Here is a 20757-nt window from a genome sequence, read left to right as displayed (position 1 = left end):
AACATGTTTCATGGAGAGGGCTCCATTGGTTTATTTTATTAACTTACCCAAAATGTGAACATTGGAAACTGGACAATAGTTGAAGTTGGTTGAGTTGAGTGATTATTTTTTCAGTATCAGTTGGTTTACTGTGTGCTTATAGTTGTTGGTGAATTTCCCTCTTCAGTGGAGAAATTGATAATTTGATATTACAGAAACTTTCTGTTATCTTTTTCATGATTCCTCAATGTTTCGTGGATGTTCTTCCATGCAATTAACTGAACTGTGGAAAAGAGGTATGGGTATTTTTCCTGTTATAGACATGTGGTTTCTAGTCTTCAGAGAAGCCATCCCTGTTGCTACTAATGATAAATGGGAATAGGCTGATAAATCCTCACAGTCATAGGTTCTGGGTTTTGAAGTTGAATGAAGGTGCTCTAGATTGAAACCAATTTATACAGTCCAGAATGTTTTACAGAGTGAGATTTAGTGGTTGAAATGACAAAGGAGAAAATGGGATCTTTTCCAGCATTACAGCATAATAGATTAATCAGAATTCTTTGTGCTGAAATCTCTCTTCACGTTCAAAAATTTTTTACAACAAACACTCCAAGTTTTCTTTCTTTCCTGCTGCTGTATTAGCAGGTGTCTGAGAACACAGAGACCTGTAGGCATGACATCTGTGGAAAGAGAAGTAATGGAGATAAAGAATTCTACATGGACACTTGATTTGTTAATGACTAGGAGAAGTTCCATGGCCAACAAGACAAGCACCTGCTTCATTCCATTCAAAGTCTGAAACCATACTTGAAAGCAGCCCAAGATTATCTGAGAATTATATTGTCAGACAGTTTCCTCATTGCTATTTCTTGCAATTTTTTTCTTAAAAAAGGAAGATTAGAAACCAGGTGATCATTTACTGAACTGTGTCTTTTTGATCACAGGTCAAATAATTGCTTTTTTGGAGGATGTTGGAACCTTTGTTCTTTTGGTTAAAATGCTCAGCTTTACATATTAGTTTGTGTTTTATAATAATTTTAAATCAACAGATAAAAATAACTGACAGTGAAAAAAAATTGTCTTTTTTGTTAAATATGGAACATTCCCTCTACAGTACAGAATGTGAATGAGATTTAGTAGGGTGGATCAAGTATCCTCATTTGTGTTGTGGGTTATTAATATTTTCATCACTTGTGTGCTAATTAAAATAAACATATTAAATAGTTTAACTTGTGAAAGTTGTATTAAATTGTTAAATCAACTTTCTTTACATAAACTGACAAGATTTGCAATTAGAAAAATAGGTTAGTTGTCACTTTAAAAAGTACAGCATTATGCAAAATGAGAAAAGAAATAGAAATAGTATTTTATTTCATGCATTCTTTTCATCCTGTCCTGTAATCAATATATACAACAGTAAAATATCAATGGTTTCAGTGTCATTGAGCACAAGATTTCTTTTACTCTCCAATTAGAAATCATTGCCTAAAAATTACCCTTCTGTTCTCAATTTAATGGTCTCTGTATCCAAGGGGAGCTCAGATGCTTACAGAGATGAAATCATTGCATTCTGTTCCCAGAGGACTACTGGTTATCATTACGCATAACATACAAACAATACTGCTAGGAGCCAGTTTGCCTCATGGTAATGTGTAGTTCATCACCAGCTTCTGTAGCATGCTAAAGAGGTCTTGCCACTCAGCTTGGGACTATTTGAGTGTAGACTCGGGGGTCTCAGCAGTTATTTTCCTGCTTTGCATCAGAGTTTTCATCTTCTTTATCCTTTTGTGCTGTGGCCCACCTCAGGCAGTCTTCTTCTAGGGGAATCTAAAAGGAGCAGCTGTTACGGATACCATTTCCTCAAATTGTTGCCACTTGATTCCTTTTGCTGTTTAGTGTGTCATTCCCTCCCCCAACATGCGCACACAACACTATGCATATAAACTTGTTTCTCTTTCATTATCTCTTCTAACAAAGTGGTGAAGCATATGTTAAAAATATTCATTATCTGACACAGTAATTAAAAGGTTGAAATTATTAAGCTACAGTCTATCAAAATATAGCCTCTTTGTCTAGAGAATAGAATATTTTTTGGTGAATAGAATTTTTATTGCTAAACATGTAGGATATAGCCTGACTAATTGTTGATAAATCATTTATATGATATGTGTAATCTCAGTTTTGCAAAGACGGAGGGCAATTCTACACTAAAAAATTAAGTTGACCTAAGCTACCTTACTGTGCAACCACTGTAGTAATTAAATTGCTTTTGCATGTGTGCATTCTGCTCCTTGTGTAGGTGTTGCATATACTTACCAGAAACTCTAGCAGCAGTTTAACGGTTGGTGTGGGGCATTGTGAGACGGCTTCTGAAAAGCAGAAACCGTCTATTTAAGCAAAACAGTGTTTATACTGACACTACATCAGCCTAAGTACATTGATATGAGTGATAGGCCTCTGGCCGAGGAGGAGTTATTGAGAGCGTGTAGTGGGAGAATTACATAGGTCAGAGCAATATTTTAGCATCGAAGGTACATCTACTCTGCAACGCTATTTTGAGGTAGCAGAGTATCCTGAAATAGCTATCCAGTGTCTTAACAGCAAGCCCATTATCTCAGTCTTGCTATTCCGACGTCCCTGTAAACCTCATTGTACAAGGATTAAGGGACGTTTCAGAATAGGGCTTTATTTTGAAATTTGGCGCTGTGTATACAGTGCCAAATGGCAAAATAAGCTATTTCGAAATAGCATCGAAATAAGATACATAATTTGCATCGCTCAATTTGCATATCTTATTTCAAGTTCTGGTGCAGTGTAGACACACTTTCACAGAGCTAGATTGACATAAACTGTCTTACCTTGACCTAATTCTGTAATGTAGACTGGGCTGGAGTTCAGTGAGATTATTCAACTATGTAGAGTTAAATACATGGATAAGTCTTTGCAAGATTGAGACTTAACTCCATTTAACATCTTTGTGGTATTTTTGCATGTCAAGCTCCAGTTTATAAATGTGTCTAATTACTGAAATAAAAATCTGAAATATAAAAAGTTATGAAAAGGTTAACTTGTTGCTGTCTAAACTAACTTGGCAGTAGGACTTGCTATAGATGCTTCTCTTCAAATTTGTATTGCTAACCAAGTATTTTTTTCAAACCTTATATATCCAACATACTTCCTCTTGAGCATCAGGGATGGACATGGTTGGAAAAGGGAACATGGGGCAGGGTGAACCAGGGCTCTGAGATGTCACTGAGCATTCTGTCTCTCAGGTGCTTGCCTGGCTGCTTCTTGATCTCACATGCTCAGGGTATGATTGCTCACCATATGTGGGATACAGAAAGAATTTTCTCTCAGGTCAGATTGGCAGTGCACTGGGAGGGAAGGGGGTGTTTTGCTTTTTTCTGAAATATGTGGGTGTAGGTATTCTGTCAGGAGTAGCTGAATATCTCTCATGTAATCATTTCTTCAAGCACTGGTTCACTTCAGTACTTTCTGTTCTATGTCTAGTCACATAATTATTCTCCTGTGGGCTATAATATTTTGGACTTATTTTGGTGAGTGGGTAGTGTATGGGTGCTAGATGTTGTTGGTGGCCTTTGTCATATAGGAGTTCAGACTAGATGATCTATGGTTTCTCTGGCCTTTGTTGCTTGATTTTAGGGGGTTAATATTATGGTTATTGGCTTGTCAGTTGATTTGTTGAGAAGATGATAATGTTCTTGTCCCAGAATCAGGCTACCCAGAGTTTGCAAGGACCCTTGGGATGTATGACAAGGACACTGACCCTGAGACACATATATCCTTAAAGACTTTTGAGGTAAATGGAACAGTAATCAAATGTTAAAATAATCAGAGTTACAAAAGCAATAATTTTGTTCTAGAGATACATGATTAATATACTCACATCCTTCCTTGATAACCTGCTTGTAAAAGACAAAGGACCAGCCTCCCCTTTGGCATTTCAAAAGAGTTCAGGTCTAGGTTCCTCAACTCTTGAATGGGAGGTGAGGAGCTCAGAAGACACTAAATAGCTAAGAGGTATCGATGATTAAGGAAGCTAACTTAGAGTTTTACTTAACTGATTAAAACTTACGTCTAAGAACTAACAGTCTAATAGACTAATAAACAAAAGGATAAGAAAAGAAAAGAACTAAGAACAAAGAAGCCTTTTTGGCATGGTTCATCTCCCTCCTTATAGAGCTTGAACACTTGTGCCCTCTCCTGTATTCAAACCTCGTTTTCAGAAATGTTAGAGTTCACTTATTCCATGGGTTGTTATGTTTATACATATTGATGGCATATACATATATATGAATGACATTAGTCCATTCCACATATTTTATTTATGGCTTAATCAGTTATTTTGGTTATTTCCCATTTTTATGGTGTATCTGTTTAAAAAAGAGAATATGAATATAGGTAGCCCCCATACCAACTTGCTCCAACATGTCCTTTATTTATGTTAAAGGTTGTATCTATATAAGGACTTTATGCTTTAGCTCTTTGCTACCAACATAGGTGAAAAGTCCAAAACATATGGGGTACGTCTAAACTCCATCGACAGAGCCATGTAGATTAGGCAGGACGAAAAAGGGAAATGAAGTGGTGATTTAAATAATCGCTGCTTCATTTAAATCAAAATGGCCACCACGCTGTACCGATCAGCTGATTGTCGGCACAGTGTGGCACTCTAGACGGGGATCTGCCGACCCCAGAACCCTTCGTCGTCAGATCCTGTAAGCCTCGTTTCACAAGGCATAAAGGATCTGCTGACGAAGGGTTCTGGGGTCGGCAGATCACTGTCTACACTGTCACACTGTGCCGACAATTTGCCTTAGCTGGTATATCCTGTAGGTCCCTTGAGTTATAGCCAAAAATACTCAGAAACCTATAAGAAAAAAGATATATAGGGAAGTGAGTGGGCATGCCCTATAGACTACAGCTTAAACTCTATGACCCTGAGTTCTTATAACATGTAAAATGGCTCCATTAAAGTACTCAAACAGGATTTCCAACGTACTATGATGCACTAACTTGTATATCAGAAGCAAATGAAAATTTCACTTCAGCTCACATAGCCTATTAGAATATAAATGGATACATAATATGAGGCAGGTGGCTCTGAAATTAATATGCATATTGCTATACAATTAATCTTTCTAATCATGTTTGTCATGCCCATCACTATGTTATCTGCAAGATTTTTAAACTGCTACGTGGAAGTTTCACAAGATCTCAAGATACACCTGATTAGCTAGTCACTGTTTTCAAAGGGATTTTACCTTTAAGAGAATGAACTGCTTTCCCTAGACATTCAAGATAATAAATAGCCCCAGTCTTGTCTACTACTTCTATATCACTGATCCCATACAGCAAGGCAGAAAACGTTTTGCTGTCAGTCATATTGCTTGAATCTTGAGTATATTGGTGAGAAGTTTGGATTTCAAGTTAAGTTTTGTCTAGATGTTTTCCTAAATCTAGGTTTCAGGTATCCATTCCTGTCACTACACACTGAGATGCTTAGGACTTCCAAAGGAAACTATAAGCTATTATCCACCTTGCATGAATGATTTTTGAACTTGCTGACCTAGTCTCAGCAGTGGTTGTAGTCTATCCCGACAACCCCTAAGCTCATGATACCATCTACGGCTGTGTCTACACTGGCCACTTATTCCGGAAAAACAGCCGCTTTTCCGGAATAACTTGCCAGCTGTCTACACTGGCTGCTTGCTTTTCCGGAAAAGCAATGACGATCTACTGTACGAAATCAGCCGCTTTTCCGGAAAAGCTTTGCCACTCCCGTTCGGGCAAAAGTCCTTTTTCCGGAAAAACTCTTCCGGAAAAGGGCCAGTGTAGACAGATTTTCCGAAAAAGCAGAAGAAACGGAAAAAAGCACTTTGGACACGAGGAGACCCCGTAGGAGCCCTGGACTTCCTGGTAACCCGAGCTCTTAAAGAGCACGCAGGCTGCTGGGCGCACGTGGCAGGAGCGTGCCTCAGACCCTGCAGCCTGAGCTCTGCCACGGCGCCCCTGTGCTGCCCAGCCACAATCTCTCAGCAGCAATGGCAGCTCCAGCTGGTGTGCCCCCTGCACCCCCAGCGGAGGAGGCCCCCAGGGGCCACAAAAGGTGGTCTCCATCCTGGACCCCCAGGAAGCTGGAGACCCTCCTGGACCTCTGGCAGGAGGAGGAGGGTATCCACGACATCCAGTCCCGGCGCCGGAATGTGGACATTTTCTCCCACATGGCCTAACAAGGACACCCCGCCCGGAAGTGTGAACAAGTCTGGGCGAAGGTGAAGGAGCTCCGGCTGGGGTACGTCCGGGCCAGCGAGGGCAGGGGGGCAGGACCAGACGCCTGCCCCCACTACGACCGGCTCCATGCCATCCTCAGGCAGCCAGCCCCATAACCCCCGGACGTGCCCGTGGACAGCTGCCAGCGCTCCCCTGTCGTCCGAACCAGTGAGGCAGGGGAGGGAGAAGACAGCGGCGGCGCATCAGGAGAGGAGGCCAGCATTGCCACCACCCAGCAGGCCCCCTCCAGCAGCTTCTCCGAGGCCGGGGAAGAATCCACTGGTGAGAGTTTGCACTACAAGGGCGGGGGGGCAGAGCCAGGTGCCCGGATGGAGGAGGGGGAGAGCATGTCACTCAGGCCTCGTGAGCTGCATACTGTGTAGCATTAGGCAGCAAGCAGCACATGCAGCCTGGTGACCGAGCGGCACGTGGCCGCGGCAGGCAGCTGCAGGGCATGCCTGGGACCGTGCTGCTCACACACATGCGGCGGGACCGGGGGAAGGCTGGATGCCGGCTGGAACTGGCCAGGGCCCCAGGGACTCAGCCCAGAGCCCGCACCTCCGCCAAGGGTGCATCACGGAGAACGGCACACTGTCCCATGCCTGGCTGTGAGGCACAGCCAGCTGCTCTTGGGTACACCGCAGCGTCACAGTCCTGTGACCATGGCCCCCACCGAGCCCCTCGCCTGCTCCCGGTGCCTTGGCTGGCTCCCTGAGGGGAGTCCCACTGTGGTCACACATGTCCCTGGGCTACCGGGCTTGTGGGAGAGATAGTGGGAGGGAGAAGGGCCCCTGAGTTTTGCTGCAAGGATGGGACACCCCCTCCCCCCAGGTCACTCTTCTGGTTCCATCCAGGAGATATCCCACGCAATGGGATCTGAGAGCCCAGACCACCTCTGCCAGATGTGCTCCCAGGCACTTTGTGGGGATGCATCTCACTCCCTGTCAAACACCAGTGATTAGCCCAAAGCTTTTCACAGTCTCCACCGGCAGGGAGTTCCATCGGTGAATGCAACACAAGCACCCTCCCGCCCTCCACGGGGCCAGGACACAGACCGGTGCTTACAATACTGGAGGGAGAACCCTACTCCAGGGGCGGTCCTCCTTGCAAACATAGAACATGGGGGGCAGGGAGGGAACCAATTGGGCCCAAGCCACACAACTGTGGGGCACCTGGGCTCAGGGGTGGAGGGCATGAGGTGTGGGGACAGTGGACGGCCTGCCTGACTGACCTGTCCTTTCTTCTCTTCCCTGCAGCGGGACCGAGCACAAGACCCGCCCCCCCCTCCCCAGTCTGGCAGCAGCGGCACCCCCAGCTGGCCAACCCCAGAGGCGCAGGCTCCGACACCGGGACCAGCTGCTTCGCCGCCATGTCATTGCGGTGGAGGCTATCCAGGCCTCCATTTACCAGCGCGTGCAGGGGAACCTGCAGTGGCGGCAGGAGGCCTGGGGTGCCATCCTGGAGCAGTGCTGAAGGATGGCCAACTCCATGGTCATCCTCACGGCACACTTTGTTCACGCCAGGCACTATGGCATGGCTGTACCCCATGCCCCTGCCATCCCTCCCGTAGCACAGCCCATGCCCCCTCCTTCCCCTGAAATGGCCCCTGCTCCTATCCCAGCTCCTGCCTCCATAATGGCCCCTGCTCCTATGCCCCCAGCTCCTGCCCCCGTAATGGCACCTGCTCCTATGCCCCCAGCTCCTGCCCACCTCCCCGTGCTGCCTGCCCTGATGCGGCCTGCCCCGCATGTGCAGGTGCGCCCCCGAAGGAGCGCTCGCAGGGCCCACCCGTACCAGTCGCACCTCCCCCTCCCCATCCCAGTTGAAGGTCTCCCCCCTCCCCCTTGTAAATAAAAAGTTCTGTGTTTCAGTTGATTCTTGTGTTGGTTATTGTGTTACTCTAGTAACTGTAAGAAATGATTTGAGATGCCAATTAGCCACCTAAATTTAAAAGGGTTACAAACTGTGGACACCAAATTCTTTATTTTATCACCGGGGGGGGGGGTCCCTTTTTAAGTGGTCATTGGTTTGTGGCACTTAAATAAATACTGAGACTTTTCAGTAAAATTTAAACCACAAACTATATTTAACATAGCTAACAAACAAGCAAGAACGGTTAAAAGACGCACACTAAAGATTATTAAACATAGTCTAGGCGCAGGGAGGACGATTGGGTAGTGTTGCTGGCAACCTCAATCCTTTGGTCCTTCCGGGCCTCGGGAGAGGAACAGACAGGAGATCCCTCGAAGATGACTGGAATCTGGTATGCTGAGTTGAGCCTTCCGCACGAACCCCGAATCCTCTTGGCTGTTCTTCAGGACAGGCGATGGTGGCCTAAACCCTAGCCTAAACTAAAAAGAAAAACCCTAACTACGCCTGACGCACCCGACGAACAGTCACAATGACGGCCGATGTGCTTTGAACTGACGCTTTACAATTGGGGGGAGATAAGGGGAGGGGGTGGGGAAGGGTAGAGGATGGGAGGGAGTAGTCTGGGGAGACCCAGGTGACCCTACTACAGGGCTTGGGCAAACATGTCCACCAGGGCCTCTCTGATGCGCACCGCATCCTGGCGTGCCTGGCGGATGGCAGCTGTCGAATGTCTGTGCCTTGGCTGCCATCCATGCAGGGAGGAAGGCCTCCCCACTGCGTTCCACAATGTTGTGGAGCACGCAGCACGCGGTCAGTACCTCCGTTGCATTCCGCTCACCCATCTCGAGACGGGTGAGCAAACAACGGAAGCGAGCTTTTAAGTCCGAAGGCGAGCTCCACCGGATTTCGGGCCCGGTTGAGGCGGTCGTTGAACCGGGCCCAGTTCTGGTCCGGCTGCCCCGTGTAGGGCCGCATTAGCCAGGGCAGCAGGGGGTAGGCCGCGTCCCTGACCACGCAGATGGGCATAGGCACATCCCCGACAGTTAAGTCCCACCGGGGGAAGTAGGTGCCCGCCTCCAACCTGCAAAAGAGTCTGGAGTTGCGGAGGATGCGGGCGTTGTGTGCCCGGCCGGACCAGCCCCCGTAGATGTCCAGAAAGCGGCCCCGGTGGTCCATGAGGGCCTGCAGAACGATGGAGCAGTACCCCTTCCGGTTCATGAAATGGGCTGCTCGATGCTCCGGGGCCCGGACGGAGATGTGGGTTGCGTCCAGGGCTCCCCAGCAGTTGGGGAACCCGAGGGCAGCGAAGCCGGCCATGGTATCATCCGCGTCGCGCAGGCGGATGACTCTGGGGAGCAGGACATCGTTGATGGCATGGACGACCTGCAGAAGGGTGCAGAGAAACACAAGGGAACACATCACATACGGCAGGGGTGAGTGTGAGTTCCCTTGGGCCCCCCCCCCTTGATTCCCTCTGTCCTCACGCACGCATGCACTCACGCATACACACACCAGGGCCCCCCTCCACCAGCGGGCCTGTGCAAGGGAGGGACGGCCCAAACCCCTGGGCAACCCAGCCTGGAGTCTTGGCTGTCCCTGGGCATGGAGTGCAGCACCCTCCCTCCACCCCACTCCCCCTGGGACTTACCTCCACTACGATCACACCGACGGTTGATGTTCCCAACTCGAATTGCTGTGCCACCGAGCGGTAGCTATCCGGTGTGGCCAGCTTCCACAGCGCGATCGCGACCCTCTTGTTCACGGGGATGGGTGCCCGCAGCCAGGTGGTGGCTCTCTATAGTGTGGGGGTGAGCCAGGTGCATAACTGCAGAAAGGTCCGCTTTCTCATGCAGAAATTCTGGAGCCATTGCTGGTCGTCCCATAGTCTGAGGACCACCCGGTCCCACCAGTCGGTGCTGGTGTCCAAACTCCAGACTGGCCTCTCCACGGTCGGGTGCTGATGCCACAGGGCCACCATGGCCTCCCTGGTGAGGGATTCCAATGCGATCGCTGCCTCCTGGTCCTGGAACAGCAGGCCACCGGCCTGCAGCACGAGCTGCATGCACTTGCACAACTCCAACAGGGGCCCGAGCAGGCACATGGCCACCCATGGCTCCATGGTAGACAGGGCAGGACAGAAGAAACAAAACGCAGGAAAAAGCAGTTGGGGGTCAAAGGGTGGTGTCCCCAAAAGTCAGAGGGCAACCACCAAACCTGCTAAGGGTGTCAATCCCTGGCAGAGGTCCCAAGGCACGGGAGCAGGAGACCAACGGCTGTCCGGCGAGACCCCTTTAAGCATGTGTCTGAACGGAGCTCCGGCCCCGCCCCTGGAAAGGTCTGGTGGCCTTTTACCCTCTTCAAAATGGTTCCGGGCTTCTGCTTTCCCGGAAAAGCGCGCCGCCAATGTAGATGCGCTTTTCTGGAAATACTTATAACGGAAAACTGTTCCGTTTTAAGCATTTCCGGAAAAGGGTGCCAGTGTAGACGTAGCCTACATGTTTTGTTAGTCTTTAAAGTGCTACCAGACTATTTGTTGTTTTTTAAGTTTATCCCGTACAGACTAACTCGGCTACCCCTCTGAAATCTTCCAGTTCTGTAATAGATACTTAATCAGGATTTTGGAGCCTTGCCTTCAATATGGCAAGTAGTCAGTCACATGTATGCGGAAGACCATATATCCTAGAAATGCTGGCTAATTTGTGATCATACCTAAACTCTGAAGTTTTTTAATATTGTTTTTAATATTTGTAATTCTTTAAGGGAAAACAGTAGTGTTGCTCCTCTGTAATGTGTCCATCTGTGAGGAGGGGAACCTTTGCATGTGCATGAAGTAGCACTTCTGATTGATGTAACCTCAGGGAGTACAGTACATAAAAGGCAGAAAAATTTCCAAGTGTAAATCAGGGGCTGATGAGCCAGTTGTCCAAATATAAATAAGGTTTCGAAGTTTACATATTTCTCAGGTGTGCCACCATTACCAGGCATTTGCTGGAGATTTCAGACTCCTTCACCAAAGGAAATGAGGGTACCTATATTGATAGTGATCATTTCCCACAGAAAATCTTCTCTCTGTTACCCTGAGTGAAATGTTCAGTTATGAATCTCTCAGGCTGTGTGTCTTGAACCAGTCCTAAAACTTCAGGGAAGAGATGATTGTATCCACACCTGTTATAAGCTCTGCAATAAGTGCCTTCCCCAGAGGTTTCACTGCTCATTCAACATGGGCAATGGCGACATCAACTACTTTTCTTCATAATGTGCCCCTTGTTTACATCTGCAGGTTGGCTACCTGGTCCTCCCATGATACCTTTGCGCAGTACTATGCATTACAACAGGGCCCAATTCCATCTATCTCTGTGGGCCTTGCTGACCTTGCCACCTCTCAGATGTGACTCCAAAGCCCACCACCACGTAATGCGGATACTGCTCTGTAGTCACCTGAGTGGAGCACCCACAGGAACACCACTCAAAGGAGAAGAGGAAGTTACTCATCTTGTGTAGTAATGATGGTTCTTCGAGATGTGGGTACCTCTGGGTGTTCCACTACCCTCCCTTCCTTCCCTTTACTTTGGAGTCCATTAAGGGATCTCCTCAGTAGAAAAGGAACAGAGGCACTGACACCTGAGTAGAGCACCCAAAGGGACACACATCTCAAAGAACCATCGTTAGTACACAATGTGAGTAATTTCTTTCAGAGAAGCACTTCATCTCTTAGAAGTATTTCGTTAGAGGGATCCCTGAAAAGGGATGGGAATCAAGGACTGAGGTTGCATGGAGTGGAGCTGAAGAGTGCCCTTTTTCTAAAATGCCATGATGTGTTTTCCCTTCAGTACTCACCTGTATAACACCCATACAGGTAGCATCTTAGTAATACTGCCTCCCACCTTTTGTTTTGGAGCAAAACACTGATTTTCCTTTGTGGACTGTGGTTAAAATGCTTTCCTATTTTCTCAGCTAATGGTATTAGAATAGCTCCATCACTAATGGACTGGATTTCTTTTGGCTAACACGTCCCAAATATACACTGAGGAAAAACCACATTAAAAGTGATGCTGTTAAAGAACATTAGAATTAGCATAACATATATGCTATTGGAAATATGAAAAAGAATATACTGAAAGCAAGTTATAATATCAGAAAATTATCATGCTATTGAAAAGCTTGGATACAGGAGAATATAATAGCATTTTAAACATCTCTTCTTACAGTTAATAGTCAATTTTGTCTCAGGGTTGTTTCTCAAGAGTAGAAGTCTCTGTTTAAAACATGTCTGTTTTAATTCTCAATTTTTATTACTTAAGCCCTCATATTCCTACCTCTCTCTTCCCAAAGAGGTTAAAAGGTGTTGAACTGTAGTTTTGGACACTTACCTTGATAGATGAATTTAAAATAAACAAAACCTTTCAGCATAAACATGTTTATATGACCATTAGTGTTTGTTGTAGGAGAAATTATGTCACAGGTAATTGTGGAAGTGGTAAAATGAACAAATGTCAGGAAGTCTAAAAAAACTAACTTTGAGTATTTCTCTGTATTATTATTACTGTAAGTGAAACTTGCTGGCTTTGTTATTTGTGAGTATCACATCTCTACAATTTTGCATTAAATTTCCATACTTAGAAATCCAAAGGCAAAGCTCAAATTGAAATGATCAAGTTTCATTAATCTTTATGCATTGCATGTGATAACCTAGACATCACATAGTTATATCAGCAAGGTTTTTGATTGTCAAGTTTTATTATGAAATAGCAAAACACACACATAAAGAGTTAATGGTTATGAAAGGCAGCAAAGGGCCATGGGAGGGTTCCTTCATGCTACCAAAATGGAAATCTTACTATGTATTTTAGAAATGTGCATCTGTCTGTCTCTAGCAAGCTGTCTGAGAGTCCATTTATTCAAGAACTCCTTCTAAACAGTCAGCTTTCTCTTATACCTTAAAGCAAGGTCAGAGCTTGTTTGTGTCAGGATAATGGAATGTACATGGAATTCCATTGTTTCTCATAAAATGGAAAGGGAGGAGTCTGACAGGAGGAAGTTATACTGCAAAATGACCACAGGGGGGCAATGAGCAACCTGAGAGGAGGATCAGGAGAGCTAGTACCCCATTGGGCCAGCAGGGGACAGCAGTAGAGAAAGGGACAGCTATCTACTGTATATTTCAGAAAGTTCGTTTGTGTCTGTGTGTCTGTCTGACTCCTATCCTGGAGACATGCACCCCTCCACCAGCTGCTCCCTCTGGAGCTGCAGCAGCCATGAAGAAGTGCTTCTCACCTGGACTCAAGCTGCTGCAGTGAGAAAGCGCTGGGGTTGACCTCTCTCCGTGGGGCAGCCTGCATACTGAACCTCTCATCCTCAGCCTCACCCCAGGAAAATGGTTTAAATGAAGAAAAACAAAACTTATTTGAGTTAAGGGCACAAGTAATGCTGGGTAAATCTTCTAGTAATAAATAATACAAATATGAATTATTCCTCAGAATCAGTGAAAGGTTCTTTGCAATCTAAATAATTTGCACAACATGTAGGTGGCTTAGATTTTATGTTCAAACATGAAACTAACAGAGTTTTATTTATTTTCCAGTTTCCTTGCAGAAGGCCCACATAGCTGTAATCTCAAACTGTCTGCAGTGTTTGATCATTGAAGGCACACCTTATCACTGGCTACTCTGACATGCAAGGGAGTGAGGAAGTTTATGGAGTCCTCTTATTCCACTGCCATGTCTTCACTGCTGTTTCAACCCAAGTTACCTAACACAGTCTAGCTAACCCAAGTTAGGAACTTTCCTTTTGTTTGTAGTGAAGGACAGGAATAAGGATCTTGTGCAAAACGGGGGTTTTGCACAAAAAAAACCCCTGTCCCCACTGCTTCTTTTTGCGCAAAAACCCCTTGCGCAAAAAGAAATGGCTGAAAATAAGCTAATGGTGTCGTTACTCATGCTAATGAGTCCCTTCTTAGCATATTTTCTGCTGAAAAAACTCAGTGTTGACGAAGCCTATGTGTCAGCCAGTACAGCAGATGTGATCATTGTATAAAGCTGGTGCAGATCACATTAGCAAGGTGAGAGCTAGGATCCAAATTGTGAGTGCCCCTTACACCATTCCCCCTTATACAGGTTTTGTAGCAGTTTAAAGCCACAGGTAAGCTTTTTGTCCCATTTGAGGCTTTTGAAACATCCATTGTTTCCTTCCATGCATCAAAGTAGATACGTTAAAGGCAAACTTTCTGCCAGTTATGGTGAAATTGTTCTGTGGTGCAATTACTTAAAAATTACCACCCTTTAATTACCAGACATACTATCTCAGGATAAAAAAGTAAAATTAAAGACAAAGCTATGTAACAGTTAGTATACAATGAGTTGTTCAGTGCTTAATTTTTTTATTAGAAAGCAGAAAAGTAAGACCTCTGATGTGTAAGGCTGTGAAAGATCTGGAAATGTTTTTGTAAAAAACTGTACAAACATTTCTCAGGTGATTAGATACCACAAAACCTGGATTTTTTACTAGATAGCCCAAAAACTCCATGTATGTTTTTGTTGCAACCACCTTTGTTTAACTGAAAATGACCTTATATGTGAAAACTTCAAAATATTACATGGAATCTCAATACAATAAGGCAAATTTCAATTTCTTACTGAAATGCAAATATATTAAATTCTGAGGAGGCCTTTTAGTTTGGTTTCAAACATTTCTGTAGCACATATAGTTAACATCAAAATAGCAGATATTTTAAAAGAATATTGTAATTTATTGTGATAAAACTGTTATAATAATTAGTTTCTTAAAATTGTTATAAATCAGGCTCCAATCAAGCAATTCATTTATTTAGGCTTGATCTTATATTTTAGCATGTGAGTAGTCCCATTGACTTTGATAGGATTATTTGCATATTTAAAATTAAATATTTGCTTAAGGACTCTGCTGCATAGGAACCCTAACAGCTATGTAAAAGGGAGGGAAGGTCTACTGTCTAAACCTAAAGAATTTAAACATTTTTCCTTTGACAAGCAGATGAATAACTTGAATTTTGCAATATGCTCGTGTATATTATAAAACCTAAAGGATGTGGCTTTGCTAGCTGCAGTCTGTTTTGCTGTTTTACTTTCAGCTTTTATATTATTTTAGAGCTGATCAAAAGAATTGGTAGCAAAGTGTGAAGTAAATTGTGTATCTAAATAAATAGATTTAACATTCCTTAGTGCTTTAAGTGATTTTAGTAATATTAATATTTAAAGTATTTGTCTGAAATCTTTTTATGACTACATATAGCAATAATGGCCACCATTTAATTCTACTGTTTTTCACAGGAGAATTTTACACAAAAAATACCATCTTTTAGTATTGAAATGAATGCAGAGGATTGATTTAAACTGTTTATTTGCATGTAAATGACTCTAGTTTTATTCAGTCAATAAAAATATAGTCTATTAAACCATTTGCTACATTTCTTACATAGGTTAAGACTTATAAAAAAACAAGCTTTCTATTGAATTAGAACTTTGCCTTTAACTTTCATTATCTGCGTAGAGAAATTTGATTCTGTAAATTACATTCAAATTTTTAAAAATGTTTTCCTAGCTTATCACCAGATTTTTTTCTGTCTATACAATACCACATATTTATGAATAGAAATAAAGATTTAAGTCAACATTAACAGATTATTGCTAGAAGCTCAGTGATAAGAAGATATGGGCACTTGAAGCATGCACATGCATATACTATGAAATTAGGGTCTTCGGAGGCGACTGCAATTTGACAGCCAGGTATATTAGTGTTGACACAGCAGTGTGATAAAAGCAATTCAGACATCTGGATCACAGTGTTGCTCTACAAAGGCATTTCTGAACAGTTCGTGCATTTGTACTTACCCAAGTCCCCAGTCTTGTCCACCCGTCTCTCACTGTTTCCTTTTCTGCCTCTGTTTGACTTTGTCTTGTATGTACTTGAGGAATCTCATTTTTCCTTTACAAGTCACCTCCATCTGCTTATGTGTCAACGTGGTCCTTACGCCACACATCATATTCAGGAATTCTCAAGATGAAGGGCTGTATTTTTATCACTATTTCTGTCTCAGCTCTGTTTCATGCTTGTCACTGCTCAGCACTCAGTGCCACACTGGCTTGTTTTGTCAATAACCATTTATTTGTTGCTGGAATAGTAGCAACCATTACATCTGACCTCCCTGTTTCATCAATTATGGATAAATTATTGGATGTGAACATCTGCAAAAGCTTGCTTTGAACTCACCTCCTGGCTGGGATTAGATAAAGTATTAAACTGTTGTTTATTGTCAGGCCAAAAGTCTACTGGGAAGCCAGGGAATTCCAAGACTAGCAGGCCCCCAGTCAGCAAGCACCAAAAATTGTTTAGTATTGCCACTGTTTCCCATAAGATTGTAGCCATTTATTATTTACACTTATTACTAGTTGTTATAACATACTTGATAAAAGCTCTTGGCAGGCATAGTGTTTGTAGCCATTGTCACATCTGTCAGGATGGAAAGGATACATAAATTGTTTTCCCCCTTCTTATATAAGTGTTAAAGGATAACAGATGAAGCTTCTTCCCTCCAGACTGTTATTCAATGTTTTATTTTGAAGAAATATGTCCAAACTGGGTGGTTTTGAAAATATTAAATTCAGGTTCTAAATTAGGGTTACAACAACCTTTCCTAACTAATGGATCATGCAGTGAAGATTTCAAATAGTACAAAAGTACTACACTAGAATGTCTAGGGTTTTTGAGACGTATATAAGTGTCTGCATTAAGCAATCTGTTTGGAATATTTTTGTATTGAGTCAAACCTTATAAAAGGTACAGAAGAGAGATTATAAAATGACTGCCTTGATTCTGAACCGATACATCCATTGTAAAAATAAAATGTCAGAATTAAGAGTTAGTGTTAGTGCTGTTGACAGTACAGTATAGAAAATCATGAAAGGAATAGTAGTTCTGAAGAAGAAAGAAGCATGAAGAGGAATATCAACAAAGTATTAAAGGGGAAGTGAATTGACCTTTATTTAATCACCTAATAAATGTTTTCTTATTAAGTATATGAGGTAAAATCCTGGCTCCATTGAAGTCAGTGGAAGTTTTATATTAATCCTTGAAATAAGCTTTGATACTAAATTAATTGTGATTACATCCTATCAATTTGAATCCATTCTGCCAAAATATGCATGTAATGAAATACATTTACAAATATACATTATGTAATATATATTGTGTGTGTCAACAAGAGATTTGTGGAATATTCTTCTTTCCAAGGTATTAAACCTGCAAGAACATATGCATATTGGTAGCTCGAAACACATGGTTTCAATGTGCCTATTCACAGTCGAAAATGCTTTTAGGATTTGGATGTTAGATTTCAAGTTTTTTGGGGCAGCAACTGTATTTTCATACTAATTTGTACAATTTCTAGAGAAATTAGGCCTTGATCCTTATTGGGGACTGTGGGTACAATTGTGAGTATATTAAAATAATATCCTCTGAGTGCCATCTGACTTCTCCCACTTTGCAATTTAGTCCATGTAATTATTCAGCAGGGTCCACATCATGAAATCCATAGTCACATTTTGCTTAGCCCTTACTCAGGTAGGTCTATAGGAATGTAGACACGAGAACCATCAGTGTAAAAATGTATAGGTGAAATTAATACACACCCCCAAAAAATTACATGAGGAAAGAGTGGGTAAAAATAGAGTAAGGATCACAAGGTTTGGCTCTAGAAAACAGAAAAATAATATTAAAAATGAAATATTAGAACTAAACTTACTAAATAACTTCTCACTCTACTGAGCAAGCTCCTTTTATTTTATGTCCTGTTGATCCACATGTAGAGGCCATCTCATACATATGACCAGTGTGAACCAGGGTCAGAAAGATATATAGCATTCCCAGCCCTCTGGGAATCTGAAGAAAAGTTGATGAAGCTTTGGATTGCAATAACTTTCCTGTAGAGATCTTCTCTTGCATGGAACCTTCACTTTAATCAGGTTGTAGGACCAGTTGCAGTAGGAAGCCTCAAAGCCAATGGGTCTTCTGTTTTGGTGACACTGCCTTTGGAAGATCTTGTCATTTCCAAAAGGTTCAGGGACCATCTCCCTTTTCTTCTGTGGGGGAAGGGGATTCATATGCCACCCCAAAACAGAAGAAATTAAAGGAAACTCCAGGATGGAATCTTTGCGTAAAATTTCCTTCCTGTGATCTGTGCCAGTGTTTTGAAATATAGTAGTACAGGCAGTCCCCGGGTTACGTACAAGATAGGGACTGTAGGTTTGTTCTTAAGTTGAATTTGTATGTAAGTCGGAACTGGTACATATTGTAGGGGAAACTCTAGCCAAACATTTCTCCAGAGCTCAGTTTTATTCTCCCACACCTCACTTCCCTCAGTCCTTTATTCTCAAGCTGAGGTGTCTGCTGAGAAAAGCCGCTCCGCATCTCCCTTGTCTGCTGGGGGAGGTGCTAGCTTCGTGTCTCCCTGGTCTGCTGGGGGGAAGCAGCTAGTGCGGGGTTGCCTCACCCCGTTTGTAAGTAGGGATCCGATGTAAGTCGGATCCATGTAACCCGGGGACTGCCTGTAGTGTAAGCTGCCTTACAAAAAATGAACAAAATATAAATGTCTTTTACGTCTTTTGTGGTGCTCTTACTGAACTGCAGATTAAAATGTCCATATAGCACCTGTTTCTTTTTTTTTAACTGCATAATATGTCTAGAAAAATATTCTATTTACTGACATGTTAGAATTATGTGCTTTTTCTAGAAGAGCATAAGAAGAAGCATTAAGTGCACATTGCATCATCTGTCTACCGGCACCTATTGTTGGCTCCAGTAAAAAAACCTCAGATGATGCTGCCCAGTCTGGGCCTTAGCCTGTTTATTACACTGCTTGTCAGAAATCATTAGCTAGTGATTTCTTTGACTAATGTTGCGGTTGATTGTCTGAATCATGCGCAAGAACTGTAAATGAAGCAGAAACATCTTTACAGCTCACCGACTGTGAAATGGCTAAACAGGGTTAGATTGTCAGAAGTTAAAATAAATGTATTTCCAATAAAATTTGACAACAATTTAAAGTGCTGGTTAGCAGCAGAACAATATTTAGTGTTTTTTTAAGTTAGTGATATAAATTAGTATCATCCTGTCACTTTTTTGCCAGAGCAAAATGCTAAAATATTGATAACTACAATCTTCGTTAACGTGGATAGTCATTTTCTAACAAAACTTCTCTCCTCAAAACTTCACTTTTGTGTCCTTTATCACCATAAGTTCATATCATAGAATCATAGGACTGGAAGGGTTTTCAAAAGGTCTTCAAGTCAAGTCCTCCACATTCAAGGCAGTACTAAATGTTATCTTCTAGACCAGTGGTCTCCAACCTTTTTACATCCAAGATCACTTTTTAAATGACAGAACAAGCCAAGATCTACTACCCCGCCCCTTCCTTGAAGACCCACCCTCTCTATTCTCCTCCTCTCCATCACTTGCTATCCCCAACCCTTATACTTCTGCTTTTTTTCCCAATTCTTCTGTAGGAAGAGGTTTTTCCAACATTTGTCCTGTCTATACTAGACCAAATGTCAGAAAAACCCCTTCTTTTGGAAGCCCCCTTATTCCTCGTGGAAAGAGGAATATAGAGGTGACCAAAAGATCATGTTTGCTCTTCCACTAAAAAAGCGGAAGAACAAACGCATCCCTGGATACAGAAGTGTTTTTCTGGGATATCTCTGGAATCCTGAAAAACTCCTGCAGTCTAGCGATAACCAGCTGTAACCTCGCTGGGTTGAGACAGGATGTGTAGGCTCTGGGGCGAGAATGAGGGATTTGGGTGTGGGAAGGGGTGAGAGGTGCAAGCTCTGGGAGGAAATCTGGATAAGGGGACATTGGCTCGGGGAGGGGGCTCCAGGCCGGGCAGTGTTGGGGTCAGATGTAGGGTTAAGGTACTAAGCAAGCCACAGGCTTCTGGATGTGAGGGTTCAGGAATTTGGGTTGGGGTATTTGAGGGGCTCAGGACAGGGAGTTACAGTGTATGATAGGCTCAGATGTAAGGTCTGGGGGGAAAGGTGAGTGTTATGGTGCTGTGGCCAGATGGGCCCAATTTGGGGTTTGTTGAGCAGGCTTCATTTTTAAATAAAATACTATGTCAAACAAAACGTTTCTGCATTGTCTTTATTTCTGAGAAGGGAAGGGGTAGTTTTGAGTCAGGGGTCACTGACCCAAGAAAAGTCAGTTGGGGCCACACAAGTGAGATGCAAAAAAACCCTTCTCCAACCCCGCTGCCCCAGCTTTGCTAATGTGGCCCCTACTGTGTTTGTGGGAACAGGGGACATAGTACTGGGGAAAGATGCTAGTGGGTGCTTTGGCAGGGGACAGAGTGCCAGTGGGGACAGAGTTCTGTGGCTGGGGGCAGGGGAGAGGGAACAGGGTGCTACAGCAGGGGACAGAGTGCCAGCGGGGACAGGTTTCTGCAGCTGGGGGCAGGGTGCCAGGGGGGACGGAGTTCTGTGGCTGGAGACGGGAGTGGGGACAGAGTTCTGTGGCTGGGGAGAGGGAACTGGACAGTGGGGAATGGGAACGGGGCAGGGGAGTGGGGACAGGGAGCGGGGTGTGTCA

The 20757-nt window shown here is 43.6% G+C and overlaps 1 protein-coding gene across 4 annotated transcripts in view; it reads left to right on the top strand.

The window, feature by feature from the left end:
• Positions 1 to 20757, top strand: part of TTC29 (tetratricopeptide repeat domain 29) — a 209629-nt gene that overhangs the window by 74846 nt on the left and 114026 nt on the right. The gene's annotated exons all lie outside the window — the stretch shown is intronic.

This window comes from Pelodiscus sinensis, chromosome 5 (assembly GCF_049634645.1).
Source record: "Pelodiscus sinensis isolate JC-2024 chromosome 5, ASM4963464v1, whole genome shotgun sequence".
Taxonomy (NCBI): Eukaryota; Metazoa; Chordata; order Testudines; family Trionychidae; genus Pelodiscus; species Pelodiscus sinensis.
Note: the sequence above shows the minus strand (reverse complement) of the source record. Positions and strands in the feature narration are given on the sequence as shown.